General features: G+C 47.3%; 1 protein-coding gene across 2 annotated transcripts in view; it reads left to right on the forward strand.

Moving 5' to 3' along the window:
- The window catches only part of RASSF6 (Ras association domain family member 6), a 69055-nt gene that overhangs the window by 1799 nt on the left and 46839 nt on the right, over nucleotides 1-20417 (forward strand). For both annotated transcript variants that reach the window (XM_053260481.1, XM_053260483.1), the window contains exons 2-3: nucleotides 259-330; nucleotides 1943-2313. The gene's annotated coding sequence lies outside the window, so the exon portion shown is untranslated. The remainder of the gene's footprint in view (nucleotides 1-258; nucleotides 331-1942; nucleotides 2314-20417) is intronic.

Here is a 20417-nt window from a genome sequence, read left to right on the forward strand (position 1 = left end):
GAAAGCATTGTTTCTAATTTTATCATGTTACTGCCCTTCTGATGATTTTCTTTAAGCCATGGGCATTTTAAATGTAAGAAAAGTTAGGTGACAGCTTGTGGTTTTTATTACTATTACTATTACTATTACTATTACTAATGATGACAATGATGATGCCAGAATAAATTCTCATTCACAAATCCTGCTGTTGAATATTAACTGGATGTTCTAAATGTTTCAATATTTGTCAAATGTTTGCCTAATATTTATGATCTGCAGCTTGTAAATAGCCACTCATCTATGGTGAATAAGGATGAGGAAGCAGGCGAAGAAGCAGGGAAATCTTAGCAGGTAGGTCAGTATTTGACCAGGCAATTTCATTTATTTCAGGAACATTAATGAATGGGGGAGGATCAAAAGTAAAGCAGGGTAATACCTATATTTGGACTGATTAAATATCAGAAAGTAGTCATTAGTAGGCCTGTGCAATTGGATAGTTCCTCCAGGCATGCTGAACCCGATAGTCCCTATCACTGTTTGTTTGTTTGTTTGTTTGTTTGTTGAATTTATATACCACCTAGTATAAAAATCTCAAGGCAGTGTACAGAATTAAAACACAAAAAATATTAAACATTAAAATAGATAAAAACACATTAAATTTAAAAGTTTAATCTCATCTGAAGGCCTGGGAAAATACAGTAGGTATGTCTTCAGGGTCCTCCTAAAAACAGAGAAGGAGATGCTCTTATTTCAGCAGGGAGCGAGTTCCAAAGCCCTGTAGCAGCCAGAGAGAAGTCCCAGTCCCAAGTTGCCACCAACCAAATTGGCAGCAACCGTAGCTGGACTTCTCCAGATGATCTTAATAAGCGACAGAGTTCACGACAGTGAAGGCGCTCTCTTAAGTACTCTGGACCTAAGCCATTTAGATCACTATCAGCTTAGCAGCCCAGAGCAGGCCATTTAAAAATCTTTCCTCAGCTGGCAATGGGCTTGTTTACACAGACCAATTCCTGGGAATTGAAGGTGGGGTGACAGGAAGGGGAAACCCCCATGGGGGACTCCATGTTCTTGCCCTCTCCCCCTTCCCCAGTTCCCAGGAGGCAACCAGTCAAAATCACCTCTCTGCCGAAACAGGATTTCTCTCTAACTTGGCAGAGGGGTGATTTTGACAGGTTGCTGTCGGAAATTTGGGAGTTGGAGCTGCAGCAACCACCCATGGGGGGCCCTCTATTCCTGTGGGTCCGCTCAGGAAGTTGCCCCCCCCCCCCCGATTCTCAGGAGGTGGCTTGTTAAAAATCACCCCTCTACCAACAGAGAGAAATCCTGAGTTGGCAAAGGGATGATTTTGACAGGTTGCCTCCTGGGAATTGGGTGGGTGTGGGAGCAGGAAACCCCTTGAGGAGAATCCTGAGATCTTGTTGGTCCCCTGTAGAGATTGCCTCCCCCCCACACCCCTGTTTCCCAACAGACAACCTGTCAAAATCACCCTTCTGCCAATTCAGAGAAGATTTCTCTCTGAGTTGGCAGAGGAGTGATTTTGACAGGTTGCCCCCTCAGAATGGGGTGGGGGGAGGTAGAGGGAGGAAGCAACTCCCAAAGGGGATCCTCTGTTCCTGTGCCCCTGCCCCCCCATGGAGGGTTGCCCTTGTTCTCAACCCCAAATTCCCAGCAGGCAATCTGTGAAAATCACTCCTCTGCTGACTCAAGAGAAATCCTCCCTGAGTCAGCAGAAGGGTGATTTTGACAGGTTGTCTCTTGGAAATAGGGGGAGGGGCAACCCCCAAGGGGAACCCACGGGAACAGAAGGTCCCCAGCAGAGTTGCCCCCTTCCCCCATCCCACCCATTTCCAGGAGGCATGCATGATATACAAACTGGTTAACCAAAAAACATAGATCGGAACCTTCCATTTACTCTCTAGAACTCCCCCTGACCTATCCCTCTTCCGACCCACTTTCTTACTAGGACCTGGCGGGAGAGGATCCCCGACCGTGCCCGCGGTCAGAGCCTCCTAGGACTGCGTGCCCAATTCGGGCCATCGGAAAAGGGACCCCGCCCTTCGCCACACTTCCCTCGTCGTCACGCATTCTTTGAGGAAGTGAGCATAAGTCTCCACCGGAGGCGTTTCCGAGACGGCGGCTTCCTGTTGGCAAGTTATCCTGGGGCAGAGCTGCTGATCGGGCTGGAGCCACCATTTACTCCCATTCATGGGTAACACTCGATGATATATCCTCCACCTGAATTCCTAAAGGTGAAAGGGAATTTCCTTTCCTTTGGCTCTCATCCTGTGTGACAGTTGGAAGGCTACTCTGGGAAGAGCAGACACAGCTGAGAAGGTGAGCAAGCCTTTCTAAGCATCTAGCCTTTTCTCCCTCAAACAAACTAACAAGAAGAGGAGAGTTTTGCAGGGGCTGTTTCTCTTTAAGGGGTAGGTCTTAGTCTCTCTATCTTTGTGAGTGTTACTTGTTAGGGTTCCTTGCTAGGGTTAAGATATCAGAGGGCTAGGAGTTCTTAGGGTTCCCTAAAGGCACTGTTTGCTGATTGGTGGGGGTGGAGTCAGCTAGGGCTGGGTGGGGCCCCACATTTCCTTTCCTTTGGCTCTCATCCTGTGTGACAGTTGGAAGGCTACTCTACATATGAGGTGAAGGCCCGAGAGCATAGCGAACAGGACGTGGGAGTTTTGCAGGAGTTTAGCGGGAAGTGTGCGGGGGAGCCTGGAACGAGCCCCTGAAATCGCAATCACAAGGAACCTGGTGGAGAAGAGAACGTAAGTACATATCCCTCCCTCATATCCCTCATATTCTTGGGAAAGGCTGTTTGGACAGTTAAATAGCTCACCATTACAGCTGAGACCTATCCTAACAAAATATCTAATAAACGGACAAGAAGCTCCATAAATACTGTAAAGAGCTAACTAAAACAGTATGAAGATAGAAGGTCAGCAGGGGAAGGGGCACTTCCCAGTGTATTGCACAGAGTGCCACATGTATGACTATTTGCCCCATGGGCAGAAGTCGTGGGTGTGTGCTCGGTGCAATGAGCTCCTGGCTCTCAGGGAACAAATCCGTTCCCTCGAGACCAAGGTGGCGGATCTGGAGAAGCTCAGAGAGACAGAGAGGCATGTGGACGAGACCTTCAGGGATGTGATAGAGGCATCCCACTCCAGGGCCGGTAGCTCCTCTGCTGTCAAGGAGAATGAAGGTCTTGGGCAAGGAGGACATCAGTCTGAGGAAGAGGGAGATGCTCCTTTAGAAGGGACCCCTTCCGTGGATGATGAGCCCATATCCTCTTGCACAGGGGATGGGGGGTGGGGGCCTCCTTGTAGTTGGTGATTGGATCATTAGAGGGATAGAGCGATGGGTTTGTGACCCGCGTGTTGACTGCACGGTGACTTGCCTGCCTGGTGCGAAGGTTGCAGACATTACGCACCGTCTAGACAGGTTCCTAGGCAGTGCTGGGGAGGAGACAGCTGTCGTGGTGCACGTTGGCACCAACGATGTTGGGAAATGCAGTTGGGAGGTCCTGGAAGCCAAATTTAGGCTGATAGGTAGCATTTTGAAGTCCAGGACCCCCAAGGTAGCATCCTCAGAAATGCTACCTGTTCCACGCGCAAGTACAGTGAGACAGGTAGAGCTGAGGGGTTTCAATGCGTGGATGAGACGGTGGTGCCGGGAGGAGGGGTTTAGATTTGTTAGGCACTGGGACACATTTTGGGGCAAGCAAGGCCTGTACAAAAGGGACGGGCTGCACTTGAACCAAGATGGAACCAGACTGCTGGCGCTTAAAATCAAAAAGGTTGCAGAGCAGCTTTTAAAATGACACTTGGGGAACAGCCGATGGGAGCTGGGCAGTATCCCGTTTGGCAAAAGTGTGAGGCTGCAAAGAATGCAAATAAAACAGAAGGGGATGGAGCAAAACCGCATAAAGAGCAGATGGGAGCCTGTGCCAGCAGGTCAAAGAGTCAAAAGAGTAGCATACATCAGGGGAGAGATTCAGCGTATAGGGGCTTGTATGCCAATGCCAGAAGCCTCCGAACCAAGATGGGTGAGCTGGACTGCTTGGTTGCTAACGCAGAAATAGACATAGTGGGCATAACAGAAACATGGTGGAACAGTGAGAACCAGTGGGACACTGTTATCCCTGGGTATAAACTCTACAGAAAGGACAGGGAGGGGCGCCTTGGAGGAGGGGTAGCACTGTATGTTAAAGAAGGGATAGAATCTAATAAGCTAGAAAACCTAAGTGGACTGGAGTCCTCCACAGAAACCCTGTGGGTGACTATACAAGGTCGGAAAGGAAACATGCTACTGGGGACGTGCTATCGCCCTCCGGATCAAAATGATGACAGTGACTGGGAGTTGCAGGAGGAAATCAGGGAGGCGTCAAGGAGAGGCAGGGCTGTAATAATGGGTGATTTCAACTACCCACACATAGACTGGGTAAATTCACATTCAAGTCAGGACAAAGAGGTCAAATTTCTAGATACGCTAAATGACTGTGCCCTAGAACAGTTGGTCATGGAACCAACCAGAGAGAAGGCGACCTTAGATCTAATTCTGAGTGACACCCAGGACCTGGTGCGTGATGTCAGTGTCATCGACCCTTTAGGGAACAGTGACCATAGTGCCATCAAATTCAGCATACATGCGGGGAGAGAATCACCAAGGATGTCTAACACGGACATTTTGAATTTCAGAAGAGGAAACTTCTCCAAAATGAGGAGTATGGTGAAAAAAAAAGCTGAGGGGGAAAATCAGGAGAGTCACTTCGCTCCAGAGTGCATGGAGTTTACTCAAAACCACAATACTAGAAGCCCAGTTAGATTGTATACCCAAAAGGAGGAAAGGTACCACTAAGTCCAGGAGGATGCCAGCATGGCTAACGGGTACCGTCAAGGAAGCCATAAAAGGGAAGAAGACTTCCTTCCGAAATTGGAAGGCCTGTCCAAATGAAGAGAACAAAAAGGAACACAAACTCTGGCAAAAGAAATGCAAGGTGACAATAAGGGAGGCAAAAAGAGTGTTTGAGGAAAATTTAGCCAAAAGTATCAAGGGGAATAACAAAAACTTCTTTAAGTACATCAGAAGCAGGAAACCTGCCAGGGAGGCGGTTGGGCCATTAGACAATGAGGGAGTGAAAGGGATTATTAAGGAGGATATGAAGGTTTCAGAGAAACTGAATGACTTCTTTGCATCTGTCTTCACAGCAGAGGATACTGAGCATATACCTGTTCCTGAACCAGGCTTTTTAGGGATGGAGGCTAGAGAGCTGAGTCAGATAAAAGTGACAAGGGAGGATGTTCTAAACTGTCTGGAAAAACTGAAAGCTAACAAATCACCAGGGCCAGATGGCATCCATCCAAGAGTCCTCAAAGAACTCAAATGTGAAATTGCCGACCTTCTTGCTAAAATATTTAACTTATCCCTGAAATCGGGCTCTGTACCAGAGGACTGGAGAGTGGCAAATGTAACACCGATTTTCAAAAAGGGATCCAGGGGAGATCCGGGAAATTACAGGCCAGTTAGCCTAACATCCGTTCCAGGCAAATTGATGGAAAGCATCCTCAAGGATATAATTGTAAAGCACCTAGAAGAACAGGCCCTGCTCGGAGTGAGCCAGCATGGATTCCGCAAAGGTAAATCTTGCCTCACCAACCTTTTGGACTTCTTTGAGAGTGTCAACAAGAGTGTGGATCAAGGTGATCCAGTTGACATAGTCTACCTGGACTTCCAAAAAGCTTTTGACAAAGTTCCTCATCAAAGGCTCCTGAGGAAACTTAGCTGTAATGGGATAAAGGGACAAATACATGTGTGGATTGCTAACTGGTTGAAAGACAGGAAACAGAGGGTAGGTATAAATGGAGAGTTTTCACAATGGAGGGAAGTAAGAAGTGGGGTCCCCCAGGGACCTGTACTGGGACCGGTGCTTTTTAATTTATTCATAAATGATCTAGAAGCAGGGGTAAGCAGCGACGTGGCCGAATTTGCAGATGATACCAAACTCTTCCGGGTAGTGAAATCTCAAACGGATTGTGAGCAGCTCCAAAAGGATCTCTCCAACCTGGGGGAGTGGGCGACAAAATGGCAAATGCGGTTCAATGTTAGCAAGTGTAAAGTGATGCACATTGGGACGAAAAACCCCAACTTCAAGTATATGCTGATGGGATCCGAGATGTCGGTGACGGACCAGGAGAGGGATCTTGGGGTAGTGGTTGACAGCTCGTTGAAAGTGTCGACTCAATGTGCGGCAGCTGTGAAAAAGGCAAATTCCATGCTAGGGATCATTAGAAAGGGGATTGAAAATAAAACGGCTAACATTTTAATGCCCTTATACAAAACTATGGTGCGACCACACTTGGAGTACTGCATACAGTTCTGGTCACCACATCTGGTCACCTTCTCCAGTTCACAATGTCCTTTTTAAGAAGGTACAGAAAAGGGCAACCAAGATGATCAGGGGACTAGAGCACCTTTCCTATGAGGCAAGACTACAACACCTGGGGCTTTTTAGTTTAGAAAAAAGACGACTGCGGGGAGACATGATAGAGGTCTATAAAATCATGCATGGTGTGGAGAAAGTGGAGAGAGAGAGAGATTCTTTTCCCTCTCACACAACACTAGAACCAGGGGTCACTCCATGAAATTGATTGCCAGAAGGTCTAGGACCAACAAACGGATGTACTTTTTCACACAACGTGTGATCCACTTGTGGAACTCTCTGCCACAGGATGTGGTGACAGCCAACAACCTGGATGGCTTTAAGAGGGGTTTGGATGACTTCATGGAGCAGAGGTCTATCAATGGCTACTAGTCGGAGGGCTGTAGGCCACCTCCTGCCTCAAGGGCAGGGTGCCTCTGAGTACCAGTTGCAGGGGAGTAATGGCAGATGAGAGGGCATGCCCTCAACTCCTGACTGTAGGCTCCCAATTGGCATCTGGTGGGCCACTGTGCGAAACAGGATGCTGGACTAGATGGGCCTTGGGCCTGATCCAGCAGGGCTATTCTTATGTTCTTTTCATTCAGGAACGCAACCGGTTCTCCCATCTGATAGAAAGACTGTGAGCTCCCGCTTCGAGACAACCTACGTTTCTGTGCCCGTGAGAAGGGTCCCTCCGTCAGCGCCGTGTCATATACGCTCTTGTTCATCTGTCGGACGGTCCAAGGCGTCCTCAATACGGCGGGCACGATCTTTCCCTGTTTCATCCAACCGAGGAGATCCTCGAAATACTCCAGCACGGCCTCTTTCACCTTCTGGGTCACGTTCCCGAGAAAGGCACCTTTCTCCCACCAGTCCACTCCCCACCGGGAGTCTCGCCAGCCAGTTGCGAATAACGCCGCCCATAGTCTCTGTAGCAGATTTCCTCTGTCGTAAACGACGCAGAAGATCCAAATTCCAAAATTATAAGACACAAATTTGGCCAAGAAAAAAGACTGCAACGCCAGGAAAGCCAGGCCTCCCTGTTTCATGGTCTGGTAGGCCACTGCCCTGGGCAGCAGGAAGGTGCTCATCCTCCCCACGAAAGCAAACACTCGTCCCTCTACCCTCCTCAGCAGATCGGCCAGAGGGGGGTAGACCGTCGCCAGATTGTGGGCGATGGGCACTAGGTAGGTTTTGACATAGACCGCCCTCTGATACATCGATAACTTCCAGTTCTTCCATTGAGCGGTAACCTTCTCTTCCCACGCGAGCCAGTCTTCCTTCCAGACGTGACTTTTGACTCCAAAAGCGAGTCCCAAGACGCGCACCGCATCTTTCCATTCTCTCGAGGGTCCCCCTTCCTCGGGGCCTCCTTCCGCTCGATCCCTCACCGGCAGATATCGTAATTGTCCCTTCCCCCGATCCACTTCGACGAAAAAGCTTTTCTCCACGTTCACCTCCGTACTCGGCAAAAAGGTCCAGCACCACCCGGACCTCCTCCTCCCCCGTTAACAGCAAGGTCACATCATCGGCTTGCGCTATAAACTTCACTCTGAAATCGCTGGGGGTCTCTTTCCCGATGTCATGTGACGATTCTGAGTCCATCGCCGTAATCGCCGGTTCCTCTTCCTCACTAGATCCCGGGAAGACCTCACCCGGCGAAGGTAGGGGGATCACGAATCCTGGCAAGCGGGGTTCACATTGGATTCTCCTTAGAACTGGATCCAGAGCAAAGATGTATAATAGTGGACTCAGGGGGCAGCCCTGGCGCACCCCTGAATGCAATATGATACGGTTGCCTCTCCAGCCGTTAACTTGCGGGACCACTCCCGCATCAGTGTATAGCATCTGTACCCAGTCCACGAATCGCGACGGAACTCCCTTGCTTCGGAGCAGTGCCCACAGATAGGTGTGATTGATCTTGTCGAAGGCCTTGATCTGATCGAGGAGTAACAGATGACCCTTCCAACGATCCTGTTTGATGAATCGAAAGACTTCCCTCACTAAGCACAGAGAATCCACCATGTTCCTGCCTGGCACGGCGCTCGTCTGAAGACTATGAATCAATTTCGCAGCCGTCACCACCAATCTCTGATTCAAGATCTTCGCCAGGATCCTGTAGTCGACGTTGGTCAGAGTGATGGGTCTCCAGTTTTTAGGTAGCGAAGTATCCCCCTTTTGGGGGAAGAAGATCAGAAGCCCGTCCGTGAAGGATCAGCCCAGAGCCCCCTCCTCCATGCAGGAGTTAAATAGCTCGACTAATACTGGCAGCAAGAGGTCCACAAATTCTTTATAAAAAGCCCACGTCAAGCTGTCCGGGCCCGGAGCCGAAGTTCCCTTGCCTCCCGAGATGACTCCCTTCACTTCTTCGGGTGTCACTGGTCAGACCATGGAGTCGCATTCTTCCTTCGTCTGAGACCGACCCTCTCTGGCATCCTCCGTTGCGCGACAGTTCTTCAGATACACATACACATCCTCTTCCTTGACAATCCATTCCGCGTACAGCTTTTGGTAATATTGAGACATGACGCAGAGCATGTCTTGAGGGTTAACTTTCAGGACTCCTTCCTCGGTCCTCAGACCTTGGAAGCCCAAGTGCGGTTTTGGCGCATTCCTTTTGGCCCATTCATCTCTATCGACTATCGCACCCCTAGTCCGGTACATTTTACTCATCAGCCGATTCTGATGGAGTTGATTTTGAAAGTGACGGATAGTAGCTCTGCATCCCCCAAGTCTCTCCTCTTCGAAAGCCTCCCCTTTATTCATCCTATCCGTGATTCTCAACAATTGAGAAATGGCTCTCTGGTACTCTTGGATATCTTTCCTATAGACCTCACTATCAGCTAATCTTACACACTTAGAGATCCTTCTCTTCAAGATCTCCCAGTTCACCATGACATCTTCAGTGTTATTTAACATCAGTCTCATCTGTCGGTTCAGTTCTAATAACAAAAGTGACTTAAAATAATCGGAACTCAAATGTTTTGGTTGTAAGCGCCATAAAGGCTTCCCTCTGGGCAAAACCTCCCCATCGGTACACGTAAATCCGACCATGGCGTGGTCTGACCACGGAGTCAATCTTAATTTACAACCGTACACCCGAAAGGAGGGAGGCGCCCATAGTCTATCCAATCGGCTGGCTACCCTCGGATGGAAATAGGTAAATTTACTCCCAGACTCACATGTCTGCTTATAATTAAGAGCAAAGGCCGATTTATGGGAAATGGGAAAGAACTCAATAGAATTATGCACATCCAAAGCCTTGTCCTCTAACCCGAGTTCTTGACAAGTAAGATTGTAAACTACTCTCCTTGACTGTTAAAGAGGAGCATGGGGATGAGATGGGACATCCATCTATAAAGGTCCTCCGATCCTCTGGGCGCGCCCTATTATTGAAATTGCCCACCACTAGAAGGTGACGTCTAGTATTGGTGATATCTTTTAGTTTAGCCCACACTTTCTTCCTCAGAGAAACCTTCACCGGGGCATAAACCACACATAAACGGAAAATACGATTAGACATGCCCCGTTGAGCTCCAGGAGCCTGGCCCCCAAAAATGGTAAAAACAATATACATGAGCCTCCCCTGTTCGATCTCCAACATGCTGTGAGGGGGAGAGCAGAGTCGCTCAGGGAATCATTTTGAAAACCGGCGAGAGAAGAAGCAAAACTTTCTTTTCATGTTTCTCCTGTGCTGGTGGGTCATTATTCATTCATTGCTGCTGTAACTGGCAACTAGTGAGATCTGTTGTTTGCAAGTGGTCAGTTTTCCTTTCATTCCTCCCCCCCTCCACTTTTGCTCCTTTCTCTTTCCCCCTCTTCCCTCCCTGATCTCTGTTTCCGTACTTCCCTGATATGCTGCCACACACACACCCCTCCCACATTACCACCACAATCCGACCTCATCCTTTTTGCTTTCTGGCTGTTCCTTACCAGCCTTTTGTTCACCTCCCAGAGATCTGCTGGGGGGGGAAGAGAGCCCACGAAAAGGAGAAGGAGGGAGAGAGGGAGCGTGAAAGGAAGGAGAGGCAAGTAGGAGTACAGAGTGTTCCAACAACTTGCCCCCCCCCCATTCCAAACGCCCACCTTGTTGGATGGATAGAAACTCAATATTAATCGCAGGGCTTAGTAACTTTCCCCTTCACCCCAAAACACTCCACCCTCACACAGCTTGATCAAAATATGCTCCCAGAAGTTGTCTGGTGGTGGATTCAGAAGTTTGTTTTCTCCCCGAGAGAAGTGATGCATTCCATAGTTCACAGGATTTACAAAGGATACCACACCACCAACAAGCTTTTAGGAATGTGTTGCAGGGGTGCTGCTGTTTTTATGAGACATGAGTTTGAGTGTGTAATGGGGAAATTGAGCAAAGTTAATCAAAGGCTTTTTGCTTCCGTTCAGGCTACAATTATCCTAAACACGCTTACTAGAGAGTAAGGCTCAGTGGGATTCACTTCTGAATAAACATGATTAGGGTGAATGATTTGTGCATTTCCTCCTTTTCTGGATTAGTGCAAGTGCATAACTATTGTATTGTGATGTTTTTGGTTCCTTCCTGTAGGATGCTTTAGAATGCTTTACCATGTATGTGTGTGTACAGATCAGAAAAGTACAAAAGTGGATGTGTTTCAGTGCCAGCAGGTACAAAATGAAGCATTTGCTAAATTCATTTAATGGGATGGTGAGGATTGTTATGGGATTAATGGGATTATTAATGGGCCAGTGTGTTATGCGCTGATGGGTGTGTTTAGTTTAAAAACTAGATTTTTTTCACACACACCTTCTTTCTCCCTCCCAAATTAAATAGTTGGTTCCTTTTAATAAAGTCTGAACATGCCTGGTTCTAGGGGGCATGTGTTGGAAATGGACATTGGGGATAAATAATTGCTGTGGGGGCGTGTTGTTGTTTTTTTTTAAAAGTATAACTAAATTGAATTACATTAAATTAAATCTTTTTAAAGATTGAGAAACGTGCATAGAGCTTCCTGATAGTCTAGACCAGGGGTCCTCAAACTTTGTTCTCCAGATGTTATTGAACTACAACTCCCATTATCCCCAGACACAATGGCAAAAGACAGTGGATGATGGGAGTTGTAGTGCAATAGCAGATTCAGGAGTGGGAAACTGCTTCTGCAGAGCTTCAGAAGCAGTGGAAAACTCCCTCCAATCTTTTTAGTTCATTTGTACTGGCAAGGCTTTTAACTTGGTTTCCCCCCCGCCCTTGATTTTTCACCTATGCAAGTGTATATTTGAGGTTTCTATGGGGAAATGCATTATTGTTCAGAAATGAAAATGTGTTTTAAATGTTCTGATAGTGTGAAAACTGTTATCAGGAGATATATCTTGGCAGTGTGAAAACTGTTACCAGGAGATATGTATTTGTATTTTGTATTTTTACATTTATATCCCGCTCTTCCTCCAAGGAGCCCAGGGCAGTGTACTACATACTTAGGTTTCTCTTTCACAACAACCCTGTGAAGTAGGTTAGGCTGAGAGAGAAGTGACTGGCCCAGAGTCACCCAGCTAGTATCATGGCTGAATGGGGATTTGAACTTGGGTCTCCCCGGTCCTAGTCCAGCACTCTAACCACTACACCGCGCTGGCTCTCTCTTCGTCTTAAAATCGATATCTCTTCGTCTTAAAATCTGAAGAGCAAGCCTTATTTAAAAGTTGGAAAAGATTTAAGGTATGTAAATAGGCTGATGTGGATACCAAATTAGCTTCTATGCTGAAAAATAATAAACAGTTTTTAAAATTGTTTTAATTATGTCAATGTTTTAATGCTAATATCATGGTAAAATACAAGTTTTCTGAAAGATGCGTGTCAGATGTTGGGGGGGGGGGGGCGCAATTTCAGTGCTTGCCCTAGGCGCCATTTTCCCTAGTTACGCCCCTGCTTGGGGCTCCTCAGCTGAGAAGTGGCAAGCAGGCCATTTAAAAATTAAAGGGCCAATGCTCTGATTCTCAACTCTGTTAATAGTACTGCTCCCAGGGAATTGGCAAACACCCCCTGGCTTCCCTTTCCCCTGATGGGATCTAAATAACTTTTAAGGAAATAACTTTTAGGGGAATAACTTATAAGGGGATAACTTTTAAATTTTGACAGAATATCAGAAAATGGTCAGATTTCTGATCCAATCTAATCTGACTGACCCAATAGTTTTGAGGTGGTCATATTGGCTCTCCCAACAATTTTCCTGCCAGGTTGGGTCAGATCATTTCAAGATCTACAGGCCTAGTCAATAGCTTCTGAATCCTCCTGAACTCTTCTTCATGCTGGATATTAACCAAAATAAGCTGAATGGAGGCACAAAGTTGAGCATGATGTGAAAGCCCTAAAATCTTCAGTTTGTAACCATCCTGAGAATAGAGTGCAGAAGATTTTCAAGATTTAATTTGACTAGTCTCTGCTAGATGCAAGGCAGATTTCACTTTTCATGAAGGGTCTCTGCTAGATGCAAGGCAGATTTCACTTTTCATGAAGGGTCTATGGAACAAAGACAAAAATCACTGTTCCCCCATTTTTTAAAAACAAGTACAAAACTTAGCAGTTGCTTGGATCAGTCTCCAACAGTAAGTGAAACATATAGCCCCTTGCAAGGCAGAAAAAAGAAATAAAGCAAAATGTGGTAGTCTTTATGCAGAAAAAAATTGGAGATTAATTTTATATCAGGTATACCAGATATACCTGCTAACTTGCCAAAGAGGCACCTTTTAATGTGGTGATTCTCTTTATTTAGCAGGGGGAGAGTAACTGGCCATATCCGACTACCCCCAGCACAGTACTTCTAGTGACTGTTACTGGTGTCTATCTTATGTTTCTTTTTAGATTGTGAGCCCTTTGGGGACAGGGATCCATTTTATTTATCTTATGTATTTATTATTTCTCTGTGTAAACCACCCTGAGCCATTTTTAGAAGGACAGTATAGAAATTGAATGAATGAATGAATAAAATACCAGGTTAAGAAAACCCCAATATAAGTCCTATTTAACATACACACACATACCCCCCCTCACACTTTGGCCCATCTTCAGAATCGATGTACCATTACAGTCTTAATTCCTGCTTGCAGTTTTGAGTAATATATTGTGAACTGGCACCACCATGTGGCAAACAGTAGCGGCATCCTTGATTCTCTGATTATAAGGGGATTGATTTTCAACAGTAAGATATTAACAATGTTTACTTTCATTTTGCTGTAAGTCTAACTAAACTACTATTAAGAATTTATTTATATTTATTTGATAAAATTCTTCATCTTATCTTATACGAGGCTGCAAAAAGACACAAATGAAACAATAACAATCTGATCAAGGGAAGAAAAATGGGGTAAGATTATCATAATCAGGGGCAGAGCCACGATTGCACGATAGAGTTCAAAGAACCCAGGCCGCCAATGAAGGGCCACTGGTGCCCTCCATACGTGTGACATCATACATAACAGGGGCATGGCCCGATAGCCTGTGGGCCCACCCCAGCCCTCTCAATCACATTTCCAGTCAGCGTTTGCTGACTGGAGGCATTTATTTCCCTTTCTCTCCCTTGCTGGAGGGAAAGAAAGGGAAATAAACACAGCCAGTGATCAAATGCTGGCTAGAAATGATTTTGGGAGAATTCACACAGCTCTCCAAAGCCCAGGCCCTGCCCACTTTGTGTGTGATGTCACGTGCAAAGGAGGCATGGCCCAGGTTCTGACAAGCCTGTTCCCAAGTTTTCCCAAGCTCATTTCCAGCCAGCATTTGGTGGCTGGCTGTGTTTATTCCCCTTTCTCCCCCTCCAGTGAGGGGGGGGAAAGGGAAATAAATGCTTCCAGTCTGCACACACTGGCTGAAAATGAGCTTGGGAGAGCTCAAATGGGCTTGTTGGAGCACAGGACACCCCCTTTTTGCATGAAATCATGCACACAGACATCACACACACAGGCAATCAGGCCACACCCCATTTGCGCAGGGGCCACCAGCAGGATGGACATGGGCCACCCTTCTGCTGGCTACGCCACTAAAAAACACCAAAACATGAAGTACCTGGTAGATAAGGTATATTATAATATCAATTGTAAAAGAATACGTACATAGGTAAAGAGTGAGCATACAGTGTAAAGTAGCCCAATGGGTGATAACACAATAATTAAAATGCTGAAACAGAAAGATGGCTGAACAATGTAAAATAATGCAATGAACAATCAGAATGCTAAAATAGACAAATCGCTGAGACTTGCAGCACTTATGCAAGATTTTGAATGCTTCTTCAGTCAGAAATGTGTCTCTTGATCTTCAAATACTCTCAAATAGACTATTGAAATAAAGGATACAGAATGATAATGTAGCAATTTAAAATCCAAAAGATTTTTTTAAAAAATCCAAAAGAGCAAATACAAAATTATCAATAATCTTTACCTATGTATATATTCTCTTACAATTGATATTATAATATACCTTAACATCTACCAGGTACTTCCTTTTTAAAAAGATGTTTTATTTTGAGACACTTGCAGTCACCCAGCTGAAGTGTGTAGGTGTCCTGTCAGCCCATCAGCCACAACCCTTCAAGGCCCCTTAATTCCCTTCCACACCATGGTGGTGTTCAAGGATCAGACCCCTTCATTATGGTCACTACCCATTCCCCAAGCACCACAGGAAGAAGTGGTTCTGCTGGCCAATCTCCACCGCCAAATGTCATTGTACCTGTTCAAGATGAGAAGCCTGTAGAGGTTGGGAAGCTTGAGAGGAATATCTGGTAGGAAAAATCTTTTTCTTTTTTTTAAGATTGTGAGTTCTTTGGGGACAGGGGACCATCTTATTTGTGCATTATTTATTTTTCTATGTAAACCACTATTTGTAGTAGTAATAGTAGTGGTGCTGCTGCTGCTGAATGACCACATATGGTCATGAAGGAGTGCAATGCTCTGTTCACTTTCCCTCATGCACTGTCAACCTTCTTGGGGGTAAAGATCCCCTGCTGTTTCAGCTTCTCTGGCAGTTAGACCAGATGATGGGAATGCCAAGAAACTTCTGGAGGCATCTGTCCATCATGTTGTGCAGACAAAGAGAGGTGAAGGCTCTTGTATCCTCTGTGAGATTGTTCTTGCCAAGTTGGATGTCCAGGACTTCTGAGGAAAACCTGCATGTTCGTTTCCCTGTGCAGCATCGAGGCCAGGCACTCCCCTGCATCCTGCTCTGCCCAAACCAGATATTGAGGCTGTTCTTACAACCAGCCCAAACCAGCCTGGGGCAGTCCAGCTGGGGTTAGGCTGGTTGTGAGAAGCAGCCGAATCCTCACGGATCCCTATGTTTCCCCACCCGCTTAACCCTCTTAAGAAACCCATCTGCTAGCCAAGGCTAAGCGTGCGCTTTCACCTTTACCCTGGCTACTGGGTATTGTGTGTCTCCTATGCTGGTCTGTGACCGTAATAAAGTTTGATTGATATTGTGTGTCTCCTTGGGCTGTGTTCATCCCGAGAAGACACAGAGATGGGCACATAGAATGCCCATCTGATGGGGGAATCCCCAATGCAATGCACATGTCATGCATTGCATTGTGGGATATCTGGAGGCCAAAACGAGAGGTTCCAGCCCCAGATCCCTCCGCCCTTGTTTGTGCCTCATGGAGCTGCATGGAGCAGGGCTGCCCATGTGAGCATGCAGGAGGCATGCCAAAGATGGACAGTTTGGTCATCCGGGGGAGGGGGGAGTAGATTAAGAGCAGCCTTCCCCCCATGCCCTCCCGGCCCATCTCTGGCAATCATGAGAATTGCCTCATTGTGCAGCTTGTTGTCCAGTCCAACCTAGGTGCCTTATCCAGACTTTCAGTACATGTTGTCTAACCCAGTGCATAATGCTGTTCTTGCAGCTCCACATTGACAAGTTATTTTCAGCTGCATCTAAGCAAAGCAAAGTAAAGTGTGGCTGAAAGGTCAGCTCATCGGGGTGAATGTAGGCTTTGTAGGCTGAACTTCACTTTCCTAGGACCTGGAAGGGCAGCCCCCTGGTCTCCCCAGCTGTGGCAGCTTTAATTCTGAAAGAATAAGCACCAAACATCTGTGGACTAATCTTTGCTCTTTGGACATTTGGCTGTAATTCTGAAAGAAATGGAAATGGAAATGAGAGTTGGCAACATCTGCACTTCATGCAAACAATATTTAATGCCTGTACTAAGGATGCATCTGTATGGGAACAGCCTCTGAATCAGGGATGTACTGTCCAATAGGCAAGGGGGGACAGTTGTCTCCCGGCCCGCTGCCTCAAAGGGCCCCCCAGAGGGCTCCCGGATTGCAACCGGCCACACAGGCAGGCTTCGCAATGGCCAGCAGTCTTGGTGCAGCGAGGGCGGTGGTGGTGGTGGGGGCTTTCCCTTGCCTTCAAGGCAAGACCTGAGCAGCTGTGCCTGTGCACCCTCTCTCTCCCGTTCTGGATGGGGGTGGGGCAGTGGGGCATGGCAGCAGCCACCTGCCTGCCTCTTGTGCACCATAAGCAGCAGGGATGTGTATGTGGGAAGCCAGGCAGCGGCGAGGTCAGCCAACCCAGCCACTGGCATTGCCAAAAAACCCCACCAAAAACCTTTGAATGAAGAACCTGGAGGAGACAAGGAGGAGAAGCTCCAGAGTAAGCAGGGTAGGGACTGCTGCTGCTGCAGGCCACTACGTCCTAGTCTTCACACTCCACTTCTTGAGCCGCTCTTCCCCTCCTGCATCGTTAGTAGCTATTTGCAAACTCTGAAGTTGCAAGAGAAAACTCTCCAGAAATCCTTATCCCATGTAGGATTGGCAACAGCAAACAGGACTCTTGGAGGAAGTAAATAGGGGACAGCGGGGTGGGAGAAGGGGGACGTCGCAGGAGTCAAATTATTTTATTTGCTATCACTGTAATTTGAGCCAAGAGTAATCTTAATTGAGCTAAGAGTGCCGTGGTCACTTCCTCCTCTGCAAGAGTTGCTTTCGTTTTCTTGCACCGGAGACCGGGGTGGGGGGAGGGTGGACGTGTTAAGCCCTGGAGAACAACAATCCCATGGACTTGTTCTTGTGAACGTGATATGTAAAGAAAAGATTACATCTGATCCATGGATGTGCAAAGTGCTTTTCTTTCCTCACTGTGGCTATCCCCCACCCCAGGTCTGGAATTAAGGGGGAGCACACCCACATTAGAGCGGTGTGATGCAGGCAAAACTCTAGCTCCAGACTTTTAAAAAATAATAATAATAATAATAATCGTAACAAGAAAACTGTTGGCACAGATGAACAGTCCTCGTGACTCAACACTCAGTTTCCTACAGTGCTAGCCAATTGCTTCTGTGGAACTTAAAAGCTGAGTAATAGCTCTCCCTGGTGTTTGTCCCTAGCTTCTGGCTTTCCAAGGTATACTGCCTCTATACAAGGAGGTTTGTTTAGCTTTCAACACTGATATTAAATTAGGCAAAGGCCTCACCCAGCCCTACTACATAATTATTAGTATTTTAACTGGAAAGGGTGTTGGGCCAAAAAAGCAAAGGATATGTTGCAGCATCCCTGCGGTCTTGGTTATTGTAAGAGTAGGAAGAGAGAAGTGGACCATTGCAGAAGGAGCAAAGGAGGGAGGAATTTGGTATGAAGGGTGCCAGGGATTAGTGAGAAAGGAGGTTGGTTTGAGGAAGTTGCTTGACTAAGTGACAAGAAGAGAAAAACAGCAGGCAGAGCGGAGCAAGGGTTGAGCCTGGAGAATGGAGGGATGGTAGGAAGGGTACCAGGGCTAGGGAGTAGGCTTGTGCCCGAAACGTTTCGGCAGCCATTGAAAAGGCCGCCGAAACGTTTCGGGTGTCGGGGCAGATTCGGTGATTCGGCGCCGGCGGGGGTAGGGCTTTAAGGGCGGGGGAGAGTGTACTCACCCCCCCGCCGCGTTTCCCCCGCCGGCGCTCTCCGAATTTGAAGCCCCTCGGGGCGGCAGCGTTCCTCCTTGCCGCCCCGTTTGCCCCCTCGGCCGGAAGTGGCCGGAAGTTCCGAGCGCGCGTGCGCGCGCACGACGGGCGCACGCGCGCTTGGAACTTCCGGCCACTTCCGGCCGAGGGGGCAAACGGGGCGGCAAGGAGGAACGCTGCCGCCCCGAGGGGCTTCAAATTCGGAGAGCGCCGGCGGGGGAAACGCGGTGGGGGGGGTGAGTACACTCTCCCCCGCCCTTAAAGCCCTACCCCCGCCGGCGCCGATAAATATCGTGCACATCCCTACTAGGGAGTTTGTTAAGGGTAGTAACAGTAGGGATAAATCTTCATGTAGTTAGAGCTGCAATGTGCCTACAGTATGGTTGGTGCTGCACCCTTTTACAGATAGGAAGCAAAGGCTGAGAATTAATTAATTTCGCCGCATGATTCAATGAGGCTTGGCTGGAGGAAAATTTCCTGACCACATTAGCTTTATCCCAGGTTTCATTTGTTTGTTATTTTTGCCAGGACCTCTTTATTCTCCAGAAACAATGAAGAGTCTTGTGACACACCTTAAAGACTAACACATGGATTATAGCACAAGTTTTCATGGAGTACCGTCCACGTCATTGGGTACATGAAGGATAATCTCAGACAGGTGCATATATAGTTGCGGGGAGTGAAAATAGTGGAATGGCCTTATAATGGCTGTATTGGTTTATTGCTTAATTACCAGACAATGCTTTAGGGGCATGTTTGCCATGCAAACAATAACTAACCCCCTCCTTATAGTATAACTATAATACAGTTGGTGCCTTCAGGCAGCTGGAACTTACAAGTTATGGACCTCAAGGACTTGAGTTGGGATATGTGCAATCATTAAAGTTCTTCATTGATACTGTTGTATTAGTTGGTTCTGCTGCTCTTTACACCTTGTAACTGTAGTTGGGGTAGTTAGTAGAGACATGGGGCCAGGAGAAGGAGAGGAAGGCAGCAAGGGGCTCATTTTAAAATCTTGTCTCCTGGCCAACTCCAGCCTTGGTACGCCCCTGCTCTGAATCATGCCTTGGACTCCTTGGAGTAGGATGTGATGCGGTTGCAAATGTGATAACTAGATAAGCAAACCTTCTGGACTGGTTCACCCATGCAAATCTGCACTGAACAATTGTCTTGTTGAACACTGGCAGTGTGACAGTACAGAACAGAATTCCTGAGTCTACACACCAGCAGCCCTACCTGGGTTTGCACAGCCCTACTGCGGTAGGGCTGATCATGTGAAGTGCTGGGATGATAGCTGATCCTGGTGCTGCCCTGCTGGCTAGCCCAGGAATTTTCTACCTAGGTAGTGTTGGGAATTCTCTCTGGCAGGAGAAATCCTTTTTCATTATAGCAGAGTGCACAGAGGCACAACACAGAGGAATTTAGTTAGGCATGCTTTTATGCTGAGAGTAAAGTAACTTGGAGCCAGTTCATAGTTTCAAATCAATATATATGGTATTTATTAGAGAACTCCATTCTAGACAGGAAAGTGAGGAGTTAGGATCTCTAATCTAGCTAGCTAGCTGGATGCAGATGGATTCTGCATCTCTGCACACATGGTGCAGGGGAGAGGAGCGTGCATGTTGCAAGGTAGTAGGAACAGGTAGAGAAGGGAGAGAGGAAGGAAGTGGCTGGAAGGAAGGAAGTGTCCCTGAAAGTAACAATCTACATTCCAAAAGGGATAGTGTCAGAGCAGTAGAGAAGGGATGACCATTGTCTTGACCCTCTAGCCCGGCTGACTCATTAGTCTGTCCTCCTATGTCATTGAGACAAGAGACAGCGCATAGTCCTTCACTTCCAACAGGTAGAAGGGCATGAGTATGCCCTTCTACTGAGGATCCTGGTGGTGTTTCTGCTCAGGCGCCTGCTGCCCAAGAAGACACAGAGCCAGGCACCTAAAGTACCCAGCTTGAGGGGAATGCCCCAATGCACCACACTCCTCATGCAGTGCATTGTGGGACTTCTGGAGTCTGGGCAGCATTTCCCTGGCCTCCAGAACACCATGCTGCTCACTGCAGTGGCAATCATGTGTGCGGCTGTGCGGCACAGCTCAGAGCTAAAGAAGATCATGTTGGAGAAGTTAGGTATACTCCTGC

The sequence above is a fragment of the Hemicordylus capensis genome, chromosome 6, assembly GCF_027244095.1.
Source record: "Hemicordylus capensis ecotype Gifberg chromosome 6, rHemCap1.1.pri, whole genome shotgun sequence".
In the NCBI taxonomy this organism is placed as follows: domain Eukaryota; kingdom Metazoa; phylum Chordata; class Lepidosauria; order Squamata; family Cordylidae; genus Hemicordylus; species Hemicordylus capensis.